Raw genomic sequence first — 12,584 nt, forward strand, 5'->3', positions numbered from 1 at the left:
GTATAACATTTGTGAGCTCTCTGCAGACATCCATGATTATCATCGGCCCCTCCTGTCCCTGAAGAACGTGGTGCCTTCCCTTGAAGAGTCCTATCTCTCTGAATAGAGTGTGAATGTCTATCCCGCCAGACTGTGAGCTCCTCCAGGACAAGGACATGTCTCTACATTCCAAGCTTTAGCACAGCCTGCCAAGCAGTGTGTGCTCAGACATGTGCAGAATGAACTCAGTTCCTCCTAGAAAATGTAACCTTTCTCGCATTTAGGAAGGATCAGGAGAGCAGGGGGATGATTTATGACTTATACTGGCAAGAATGAGAAGGGGGCACTCAAACAAGGGCAAGGCTGCCCTTTTCCACAGGGTCCTGCACTTTCCAGGCCTCCTGCCCAGAAGACTGCTCTTGGTGGGTGCTCCACGGCAGGCAGGTGGATGGGCAGGATGAGAAGTCAGACCAACCTGGGCAGGCAGGTGGGCAGATGGGCAGCTGTAAGAACAACACTAACCTCTGGGGGCAGGTCTAGCAGAAAGGAGCCCTTTCCGGGGACTGTGTGAAAGCTTTCCGCTTGAATGGCTTCCAGCCCCTGGAAACCCCAGAGCAATGTCCAAGCCACAGTTTACTTGACACTAATGGTTACCACCCCAAGGCCCCAGGCTGAGTGGGAGCGGGCCTGCTGGACATCCGTCCTTCCTCCAAGGCCAGGCCTACTGCTCCCTGAGGCAGCCCTCTGAGGGGTCCTCAGTGGACAGACCGGGCGGGGCTGAGCGCCATCCGTGAGGAGGAGGCTCCTGACCACTTCCCCCCAGGCAGTGTCCCATGACGTGGAATTGCTCCAGGGAACCGGTCACCAGCCATGAAAAGGGACATGACACCCAAGGTTTCTCAGTGGCCTCCAAAGCCGGCTGAGAGTCAATGATGGTCCCCTGGCCTCTCTCTGCAGGCTTCAGGGCCTCTCGGGCGGGGACCTGTCCCTTGCATCCCTGGGTCACAAGTCCTTTGATTTTTCTTTGGCCCCGGACCCACTCTACACCACCGAGTGTGGTACCTGGCGTCTTAGGGAAGCCACGGTTTGGGAATGGAAGGAATGGAGAAGGCCTGCTTCCAAGAAATGGTTAATTAATCCTCTCCCCTTCCCCCAGGCCGCTTGCACCTGCAGGCTGCGGTGTGTGGTTTCCCACAGACGCAGCTGGCTCTGTGGCAGCTCCCTCCCTCCCTCCGAGGGAACCTGAGAGGCCCCAGGCCTGAGGCTCCTGGGAGGGGCTCCTCAGCCTGGGTCCAGCTGCTGGGGGTGACACAGGAGGGCCTTACAAGTCCTTTGACCTGGACCTGCCACAGGGAGCGCTCTGGCTGACTGACCAAACCTGGGAGGGGACTGCCGGCTTCCCCCTAAAGCCAAAGGCAGGGGCTGCCATTTTGGAGATGACCACACACCCTCTCCACAGGGCCTCTCAGCTCTTCCCCGGCTCCACTCCACTGACTTCTGGAAGAAGCTGGTGGCGTCTTTAGGGTGGGCTCAGCATCCCCCCGGGGGAGGGGAGAGAGGGGAGGTCCTGAAGCAGAGGGTGAGTTGAGTGTGAGAGGTGAGTGGGATGGACAGGAAGGAAGAGGGGGAAGTGAGACTTGGCAGGGCCAGGCCTCTGCTGGTCAAGGCAGCCTTGAACCCACAACGCTAGACTCTGGCAGGCTCTGTTCTCTGTCTCACCTAGAAATGGGCAGGTTGCTACAGAGCCTGGGCGGATACCCAGTTGACCTCTGGGCCAAATGTGCTCAAGGGACACCTCAGAACACTACTCACTCTGAGACAATGAAGCAAAAAAATGTGGGAGCTTTCCTGCTGGGACATTTCCCCAGGACCGGTGAGCGAGGTCCAGAGGATCAGCCTATGGCTGGCAGCCTGCCCACTGTGCCGCCCTCGGCCGCTGGGCTTCCACCCAAATCCCAGGGGGACATCTGGCTGGTGCCACATGGGGTGCTCCGCCCAAGTCCCAACCGAGGGAGGTTCAGTTGGGTCCAGAGGCTTGGTAGATGAAGGGATGGGAAGGTCCAGGTCTGACAGGTACAGGCGGTGACAGGGCCCAGGGCTCTGGCTTATCTCACGTCCAGCTCCAGGCAAATTGCTTCAATTCAACACTTTCCCTGTGAGGCCTTATGGCCTGAGGCTCAGGGCTTTGGTGGCCTCCAGTCTGCAGAAAAAGCCCAGCTCCCTCTCAGAGACAACTCCCCCACCCAGGATAAGAAGAGGGAGGGCGATCTGGCAAAGGAGGCTTGAAAGGAAACAGAGCTACCCATCTGCAGAAACCCCTGCGTCAGATGTGGGGAGGAGGGAGAGAGAGGACCCAGCAAAAGCCACAGATTCGGTCCTCACTCCTCTGCCTCAGGACGAGGACAACTGCAGGGTGGCAGCCAGGCCTGGAGGAGGTGAGGATGCACACGCTGCGTGGGCACCGGGCAAGCTTCGGTCCTCGCTCCTGCATAACCTGACACCCCTAGAGGGGTAGGGCCGATGCCAGCCACCCTGGCCAGTGCCAGGAGTCCACTGTGAACTCCAGACTTGTGCTTGGCTGGTTTGCAGTGGTGCCATGTGGCTGCAAGCACAGAGCTCTGGCTGGGAGTCACTGCTGATTCCGTTTGCCCCCAGGTGTACAGAGGCAAAGCCCCGTGAAAGAACTTTGAGCTCCTGAGAAGAGGGGCCTAGGTGAGGAGGCCCGTGATGAGGTGATCCTGCCTACACTGGGCTACTGACATATATTTTTGCTTTATTGCTGTTCTTACACTATCACGGGCATTTACTCATTGTGGTTGTCCAGACCCCATGTGTCAAGAAAATTCCAGTAAATCTGTGGCTGGGAGAGCTGCAGCCCATGTCCAGAATGCCACCTTCTCATTTCTGACTTAAACAGCATTGTCCTTTTCCTCCTTGCTCAGATTCACCCATTTTGACAATTTTGTATCAGTATGGACCCTTCAGCAAGATTGAAATTCTCCATTATTGAGTTAGGAATCTTTCTATTCGTGCTTTTATCTGTATTTTGGTCAACGAATATTTAGTGAGTGCCTGCTCTGTGTGATCCATTGTGCTGGTGTTGGGAACACACTGATGAATAAAACAAGGCCCATCCTTGGTGAGCTGAAAGGCCACGCCCCACACGTCACAGCCAGCATCACAGGGGGTTACTATCTGTACCCAGCCATGACTACTGAGCACTTTCAATTTCCTGAAAGAAAAATCTTAGAGTCCTTAGAAGGCAAGAACCCCCCAAATAGGACTGTGATCTTTCAATATATTTTGTTATTTTTTTTAAATATGTAATTACAGTCACGTGGTTCAAATACAAAAATGACATAAAAATCTCAGTGAGAACTCTTCCTCCTAATTTTTTCCTAACAGTTCTCATCTCCGACATAAAAAAAAAAAATTTTTTTTATATCCTTCCAGTATTTCTTTATGTAAGTATATTTTCTTGGTCTTCCTCATTATTATTCTATAGATAGTTTACTATAATCATGGTTTTTCTTGACTATGTGCTGGGGATTGTTCCATATCCACACATAGAGGGCTGTCCATTTTCTCTTACAGCTGCAAAGTGTTCCTTGTTCTAAGCCAGTCCTCTGTTGATGGGACTAGGTGGTCAGTCTCTAATCTTTTGCTGTCAGACAGCGCGGGATCTGTCCTTCCAGATGCGCACAGGTGCACAGGGTCCAAGGGTTGGGACATTTGTAATTTAGAGACACCTTGCAAACTATCTTACGTAGAGGTTGTGCCATATTCATTCCCACCAGCAATGTATGGAAAAAGCCTGTTTTCCAAGCAGGCTGAGATTTTTAAAGAAAAGGTGAGGAGGTAATGTCAGGGCTCCAAAGAAGCGAGGGATGGAGAAGGCCAAGTCCAGAGTGGAAGCCCAGAGCACTTAGCTTGGCCAGTGAGGGTACGTGGATAGCTGAGGACTGTGTGGCCCAGGCCATGTTGTTTCATTTGTGTTCGAGCCGTAACCGTCACAGCTGACAATTGGGGTACCCTTCCCTAGGGGAGCAAGGGACTCCAGCAAGAGAATATATGAGGAGAGCCTAAGGCAAGTGAGCTCAGCTGGTGAACGGGGTGGGTGGTCTATGAGTAAGGACCATGATACCCAGCAGAAAAAGAAAATGAATGCAAACTATAACACAGTGGATTTTCATTAGATCTAGGGAAGAACTTGTAACTTTCAAGGTGTCTCACCCTGCTTTAGGTGGTGGAAGGAATTGTGGAAACTCCTCAGCGGGACTTCCAGAAGCATCACCCAATCATTTGTGCAGTAAATGTCAAACCCCAACTTCGCCCAAACCCCTGCACCGCCCAAGGTGCTAAGGATACAAACGTGACAAAAATCTCCACCCTACAGAGGTCTAAAGGTCTAAAGGGGCTGAGAGCCAGCAGACAAGTATGTAAACAAGTAAATAAATTTCAGATAGTCAGGGGAAGGGGTAGAGATTGGGGGTGAGATGGAAAAGAGGGTAATCGTCTCTGAGGAGGTGACATTCGGGCAGACACTTGAATCAGGAGAAGGACTGGGTCAGTCACAGATCTAAGAAAGAATCCAGGACAGATGCAGGGAAAAGCAAATGTCGGGGTCCTGAAGGTGAAGGAGCACAGAGGGAGCGAGTGAGGCTGGAGGAGTGGCCCTACAGGCAGGCAGGCAGCAAGCTGGGGAGCCTGCAGTGGGCGCTGGACCACGAAGTTTGGGTCTAATTTTAAGAATAACAGGAAACAGCAATTGGTCACAAAGACACATATTCCACGATTTATGTGAAATGTCTAAAATAGGCAAATCCATAGAGACTAAAAAGTAGATTAGTCTCTAAAGTAGATTCGCCCAGGCTGGGAGAGTTGGGAGGAAATGGGCCAGTGACTGCTAAGGGATACAAGGGGCGGGAGGAGGGGGGTTTGGGGGGGCGTGGTGATGAAAATGTTCTAACATTGATTATAGTAATGGTCACACAGTCCTGTGAATATACTAAAAAAAAAACATTGAATTGTATACTTTAAATGGGTGAATTATATGGTATGTGAATTATATATCAATAAAGCTGTTATTAGGAAAATGATAATGGGAAGTTATTGGAGGGCTGCTTTAATCAGGGAGTAACGTTTTCACTGTCTGCTGTGGGAGAATAAACTGTCAGGAAGTAAGAGCAGAGGCTGGAGACAGCTGGGAGGCCACTGTCGTGGGCCGGGGAGGAGGTGGGGAACGTGGAGGGGAGGGGTGTGTGTGGGCAAAGGTGCCTTGGCCTGGGCTGGTTGCTTTGTGACAGAAGTTACTGAGGAGGTCAGACTGGGGTATACTTCGAAGCTAGAGTTTGATAATGGATTAGATGTAAGGGGTGGCGGAGAGAGATGGATCCAGGCTATTGAACTACAATGGGGAAGACTGGAGGAAGGGTTGGGCTGGGGGAGAGGCAGGGAATCAGAGCTCTGTTTTGGTTTGGTTTGGTTTGGTTTGGTTTGGTTTCATTTTTATTGGAGCACCGTTGCTTTACAATGTTGTGTTAGTTTCTACTGTACAGCAAAGTGAATCAGCTACACATATGCATATAGTCCCTCGTTTTTGGATTTCCTTCCTGTTTAGGTCACCCCAGAGCATTGAGTAGAGTTCCCTGTGCTACACAGTAGGTTCTCATTAGTTATCTATTTTATACACAGTATCCATAGTGTATATATGTCAATCGCAATCTCCCAATTCATCCCACCACCCCCCTTTCCCCCTTGATATCCATACACTTGTCCTCTATGTCTGTATCTCTATTTCCGCTTTGCAAATAAGATCATCTATACCATTTTTCTAGATTCCATACATATGGGTATATGCCCAGTAGTGGGATTGCTGGGACATATGGTAGTTCTAAAAAACAGTGGTTAGAGGCCACGAAGTAGGTGGCAATGCCTTAACCATATGCGTGTTGTCAGGCCCGAGGGCCTCTTCCATCCTTGTCAAGGGGAGTGCTAGCCTTCTCTCCTTTCATGCACCACAGCTCTGTTTTGGACATGACAGGCCTCTGAGGTGTCCACTAGGCAGGGGAGATGTCAGGATCAGAGTCACCACCATGCTGACAGCCACATGCTAAGGGCCAGCAGTCCTATGAGGAGAGCTCTACAATTACCCCATCTGTACTGGGCACGTCACGTGCACCACTTCAGATTCCCTCGGCCTCCCCTCTGGTTTGGTACCCCACTGTGGTAACCAGTTTTACACAGGCCTCAACCAGTGTCACACAAGTGCAGCCAACAGTGTCCCTCTGCATGCCTCTTAAAGCCTCCTGACACCCTGGTGTCGGGGACACCAATGGGACCCACTTGGCATTGACACATGAGCCACCCAGGACTGCAGGGAGTTAACATCAATGGGGTAACTCTATAGGAGCCAATGTATAAGTGATCCCCCTTTCTTCTGGAAGGTTCTGAAGTACATTTCATAAAGCTTCTCAGAAGGTCCTGCAGGATGGAACAGCAGTCACCCATAGAGGTGGCCAACTAGTTCACACACTTCACTCTTCCTCTCCCTCAGTCCTGCTCCCTGGGTCATGTTCCCAAATAAGCTACTCACAGTTTAGCCTCTGTCTCAGACCCTGCATTGGGGAGACCCCATGTAGATGGGAGATACCATCTACTGAGGCACAGAGGATTAAGGTCACACAGCTTGTCAGGGTGGAGCGGGGATTAACATCCAGGCAGGGGGTCCTGAGCTGGAGCTGCTGTTTTGTCCCCTACTCTGTTCCCCATTGCTTCTCAAAGATTCCAACCTCTAGACGGCACTGAAAGTCATAGGCCAAGATGGGATCTAAGCAGGGAGAGACTGTAAATAGGAAAGAAGTCCCCATACTATGCTAACACTTCGAGGTCAAGAAGAGGAGGAGCCAGTGAAGGAGCTCGGGAAAGAGCTGCCATCAAGGTAGGAGGAAACGACAGCAATTTCTCTACTATGCACATGCTGTTGAGAGGCAGGATAAGATGACAGGAAACTGACCTTTGGATGTACCAACAAGGAGGTCATTGGTGACTCGGACAAGTGTACTTTCAACGAAGTGGCAGAGACAAATGCTTGGCTGGAGTGGGCTGAGAGGGAATGGGGATAAGGATGTGGGGTGGGAGGAAAGGGGCAGGAGCTGGAGAGGGCGTAGGGTCACGGGAGGGTTTGCTTTTAGCAAGAGAGAGATGATAGCACATTTAGCTTCTGAAGGGAACGATCTGGTGGAGAGGGGCAGTTGCACAGCGCAGGAAGGAGAAGAATGATTTGGAGCAAAGTCGTGGAGTGAGTGAAGGGGTTGGAATCTTGTGCACAAGTCAAGGGGCTGGCTGGGAATTCGAGAGGAGGCCATCCATTGTAAGAAAGGAAGGCAGCGGCAAGGGTACAGGTGCAGGCACCTTGGGAGAGTTGATGGTGAGAAGACAAGTACTTTTCACATGACTGCATCTATTTTCTTAGCAAAATAAGGAGCAAGGTCGTTAGCTAACAGCAGGGAAGGAAGAGGAGGTGTTGAGAGTTGGATAAGAGAGGAGATGTGAAACGCTCATCTGGAAAGTGGGGCAGTGAATCTAGTAGAGAAACACAGTAGGATTACTGGTCAAGCTGAGTGCCCACTTGAGGTTTGTGGTCAGAAAAGTAGAGTGTGACTAGTCAGCGTGGCTGTGAATTTTCCCTGCAGTGTTCAGCTACTCAGCACAGGTGCAGAGTAGGTAGGGCATTGGGGTTAAGCAGGGTCGAGGTGTGTCAGGAGAGCCCAACCGAAGGCAAAGGGCCAAGAGAGTGAAGGGCTTGTTCAAAGGGGCGATTATTGTTACAGAACACAGACTCAAGCTGGAGAAAGAGGTAAGTGGGTGAATAACGGACTGATGGACAGTGAAAGAGGGTGAGTTCAGCGGAATGGAAGTCCCAGAGGGGACAAAGAATACAATGGAGGTGACAGAGTAAATGAGCTAAAAACACAGGAAGTGGTGATCAGAGACTGGGGGGATCAAAATTGTTGAGTTCAGGTTATGGCCATGGGAGTGGGTGGCAGAGGTGGGAAGAAGACTGGTGCAGAGAGGAGGTCAAAGACCACCAGTGGTAGGTGTTGGGTAGATGTAGACAACATCATCTATGTAGATGTCTTTCCCCGCCCACTGTGTCTGAGATAGCGCCTCATCCCCTTCCACTAATCCTTCACCTGCCTTTTTCCCTTTCATAGCATCTCTGCCTAATATTTTATGCAGTACTTATTTATATGTTAATTACCCTTGCTCCCGTGAGAATGTAAGAACCTTGAGGGCTGGGACGTTTTCTCTCTAGTTTACTTCTATATCCTTAATTCTAAGAATAGTACCTGGCGCATAATAAACGTTCAAAAATATTTGTTGAATGAAAGAATGATTGTTAAGGTCTCAGAAATAATCAAGGAGTGGTGGTGGAGAGGAATATAGTGAGCCAGGCACTAGCATATTCTGGGATTGAGTGGAATGGCCTAGAGTGTGGTAAATTTCTACAACTCGGAAGAGTGGTGGCTGATTTGGTCTGATGGCAATATCTAGCCCTCCTGAAACTCACCTAGATGAGATAGATTCTCCTGATGCCTTCAAAGGAGATGAAGTTTTAGGGTGAGGAGAAAGGAGAGAAACCATAGCAACCGCCATCAGGAGCAAGGAGGATAACTCCCCACCTCCAGACTCATGGGTATGAGGGACGTGGAAGAAATAGTGACCACAGGAGGCCGCTACAAGGAAGTTAGGATTTGGGGATCGAGGGGCTTTCCATCAAGAGCAGGAAGGTTGAGTATAGGGGGAGATTTTGCTGATGATAAACCATGAGTTCCAGAGAGCAAAGTGAAAGGATTTGGGGGATTGATCAGATTAGAGGAATTACAGAGCTTTACAGGAGTAAAAATCTAAGGGATGAGGATGACCATGATTCTCAGACTTCAGGTGGTGACTGAGGACACCCGGGTGCAAGGCATGATGGGATTATCCTGATGGTCTTTCAAGGGAAGATGGGTGCCTCCCCCTCCAGCCGGGGCCCTTGGGTGGTATGCGGCGTTGGGGCAGTGATGTTGGGGTTGGGGGAGGGGAAGTCTTGCCCGGCACCAACTGTTCAGAATGGAAAACGCGGGCAGCATTGGGTACGGGAAGGAAAACTGGGTGGGCACTCAAGAGGCTAGAAGTTTGTCCCAAACTTTCCTACAAGCAGTTATGTAACTTTCAGCAAAATGGGCGTCATTTTCCTTACCTATAAAAGTGGAGCGGAGGGCTTCCCTGGTGGCGCAGTGGTTGAGAGTCCGCCTGCCGATGCAGGGGACACGGGTTCGTGCCCCGGTCCATGAAGATCCCACATGCCGAAGAGCGGCTGGGCCCGTAAGCCATGGCCGCTGAGCCTGCGCGTCCGGAGCCTGTGCTCCGCAACGGGAGAGGCCACAACAGTGAAGGTCCGTGTACCGCAAAAAAAAAAAAAAAAAAAAAAAAAAAAAAAAAGTGGAGAGGAGGTGCCTCCCAGCTCTGTAACTCTTGGTCTCTCTCCTTCTCCTTTCCCTGACCTCCTGTCTCCTCAGCCTCCTCACCCCTTAGCCCAGGCTTTATTCTCTTTGGGGCCCTGCTTTGTGTTAACTGCACTCCTGCTGTCAGGAGAGCTGGGAGGCAGAGCCAATCTCCCTTCCTCCTCCCTGGCTCCCAGATGCTCCTTCACTGTCCCGTGCCACTCCGACCCTGAGCAACCAGGGAGGTAGGCATGGCCTCCCTTGGGCAGTGAAGTGAAACTCGGGCGTGAATAAGGAGCGGGAACTTCCCACAGGCCAGGGGGAGACTCCAGCAGGGACCAGTGACAAAGCCACAGACTGACATGCAGAGGCTCCTCAGGCCCTCTGGAAGGGAGCGAAGCCGGCAGCCCTGTCTCCGGGCTGGGCTCTTTACTATCAGGCAACTCTGGGAGCCTGGGGTTTGGCCCAGGGAAATGACCAGAACAAGGTTTTGGCTGGGGGCTTGATCTGAAGCCCTGGACTAGGATGTGGGGGAGGCATATTTTCATCCAGTGTCCCCCAACAGCAAGCGGGATCCTGCCTGACCCGCTGGGCAGGGACAATAATAACCACCTTGCTGACCTCACTTGTGGGAAAGGTCAAGCAATAAATGCCAACATTCACGAAGCGCTCACCATGCACCAGGCACTAAGTACTCGTCACGAGGATCCTCGAAGTTGGCTTCCACTATGATTCCCCCCTTTAAAGATGAGGTGACAGAGACTCAGAACATTTAAGTAACTCACCTGAAGACCCACAGCCAGTAAGCAACAGAGTGAAGATCTTAACCTCTAAACCACAGGGTTTAGTTTCCTCGGCAACCTGGGAAGCAGGTATCATGGTCCATTTTACAAAGATGGAAATGAGCTCAGAGGGGCTGAGTGATTTGCCCAGGGCCACTGGGCTCTCTGGTCGCAGAACCAGGATTTGAACCCAGGCCCGACTCCAGAACCCATCCTCTTCTCACAGGGCCACACAGCACCCCCCAGCATCAGCACAGGGTGGGGGTCTTCAGGCTGCCCTGCCCAAGGCCTCAGCTGTGAGAACAAAGAAGCTGCAGTCTCACCCAGGCAGGTTCTGCAGGGTTGAGGAGGCCGCTAGCCAGACACTGGCAGGAAGTGTTTTGCTGAGAAACATTTTCATCACTCCAGAACTCAGGCAGCTATACCTATCCCTCTTGACATTCACCTGGAAGAGGAAGATTTTCTGATGCATAGGAAAAGTCAGACCAGCCCACGTCTCGATCTGCTCTGAGAACTCTGGCTGGTAAGTGGCTATTTACATTCCCAGCTTCTTTAGAGACACTCTGGAGACTTTGAAGTCATTGTCAGCTGGTAAGGGTTAACCTCACCATTTTTCAGATTGGATAATTGAGGCATGGAAGGGCAGACTCCTTCAGCGAGTGCATTTCTGGTGTCTTTTATGTATAACCTGAGGCAGGAGGTGGACACAAGATGTTTCAGGCCTCTATTGCTCTCTAGAAGTTGCAAGTTAGGAGCGGGGTGGGGGATTATTGGGCTGCATCCTACAGGCCTATAAGCCTTTTAGTTGCTAGTTGCCCAGCTTTGAGACCAAAGAAAGAGTCCGGAGACAGTGACAGAGACATCAGTGGATTATTGGATAGGGGGATCTTACACAAAGGTTCCTGGAGCAAGACACCCCCATCATGTGCAGCAGGTAGCGGGCAGGACATGGCAGTAGGCTTCACTACTAGAGGAGAAGAGGTTACCATTTAAGGGGGGGAATTCACATCAGGTGGGCCCATCAGTTACCAGGGACTAATGAAACCCTACAATTAAGAGGATTGTGTAGTCATGTGGGTGAAACAGGGACTGGTCAGCCAGGGGATGTACAGAGAGCAAGGAAACAGCCATCTTGAGTGGCCTGACCATACAGGGTGATGTGCAGGGTCCTACAGCATCTGTTGCCTGATGAATGTGCACCGATGACGGTGAAGCCACCACGGCTGGCCACGTGGTTCTGGGACCCAAAACCACTCACACTGAAAGTCTGTGGCTTCATCTTGTGGCCACAGTACCAGACTCCACCACCCATGCCCACCTATAGCACATACAATATGTGCTCAATAAATGTTAATTAGCCTCATACGAGGCTCAGGAAAGGCTGTGGGGAGAAAGGAGGTGGTGTTTCACCTGGGCCTTGAAGGGAATTTAGTTGGTGCAGAGATGAGGGGAGAGGACCTAGGCTGACAAGACAGCATGAGCAAGGCCACGTGGTCCATTGACGGGAGAGTATAATGTGTGATGAGATTAGGCCACAACTCAGAGTTCCCGAGTGGGAACCTGGTTACCACATGGTGGCTTACATTTCTTGTTCTTGAGACTTGGACTTCTCTTAGGCCCAGAACCACATTCTGCTCCACAGGCCTTATCCGTGGCATGGAGCTACACCTTCCTAGACAGAAAATCTTTTACAAATTGCCCCCGAGGCACTGGATAGGCTGACGAGGACGCTACTTGATGATCTGGCTCCTCCCATTCTTTGCGGTGACCACATTCCGTGCTTTAGAGCTGTCTGCAGTGATGGGAAAGTTCTCTCTCTGTGCTTCCAATATGGTGGCACCAGCCACCTGTGGCTATCAAGCACTTGAAATGTGGCTAGTGGTACTGGAGTCTGCATTTTACATTTTATTTAATTTTAATTAATTTAAACAGCCATGCGTGGCTAGTAGTTACTGTATCGGGCAGTGCAGGTGTACATTCCTTCCTGGCCATGGACTGTCAGCTCCATAAGAGACTAACTGTGCCTGGTTTTACTTACAGGCTTCTCCCCAGCACCTACCCAGGGCCTGGAACATGATTGGCACTTCCTTAATGAAAAGTTGCCAGATAAACAAATGAGCAAATTCTCTGTTTCCCCTACTACTCTATAATCTATTTAGATACTGTCTTTTTTGTGTATGGAAAAAAACCACATAACATAAAATTTTCCATTTTAACCATTTTTAAGTGTACAGTGCAGTAGTGTTAATTATATTCACACTGTCGTACAACAAAAGAGCGTGTCACTTTGCGTTCTCAGACCCCAGCACAGCACCTGGCACGTACTCTTAGT

At 50.8% G+C, this 12,584-nt stretch overlaps 1 non-coding gene across 1 annotated transcript; it reads right to left on the reverse strand.

Annotated features, from left to right (window-relative positions):
- Positions 1–5,874: 5,874 nt before the first annotated feature.
- Positions 5,875–6,000, reverse strand: LOC132489688 (U6atac minor spliceosomal RNA). The gene has a single exon (XR_009532077.1). It is a non-coding gene; the product is annotated as a U6atac minor spliceosomal RNA (small nuclear RNA).
- Between the last annotated feature and the right edge of the window lie 6,584 nt (positions 6,001–12,584).

Source organism: Mesoplodon densirostris, chromosome 4, assembly GCF_025265405.1.
Source record: "Mesoplodon densirostris isolate mMesDen1 chromosome 4, mMesDen1 primary haplotype, whole genome shotgun sequence".
NCBI lineage: Eukaryota > Metazoa > Chordata > Mammalia > Artiodactyla > Ziphiidae > Mesoplodon > Mesoplodon densirostris.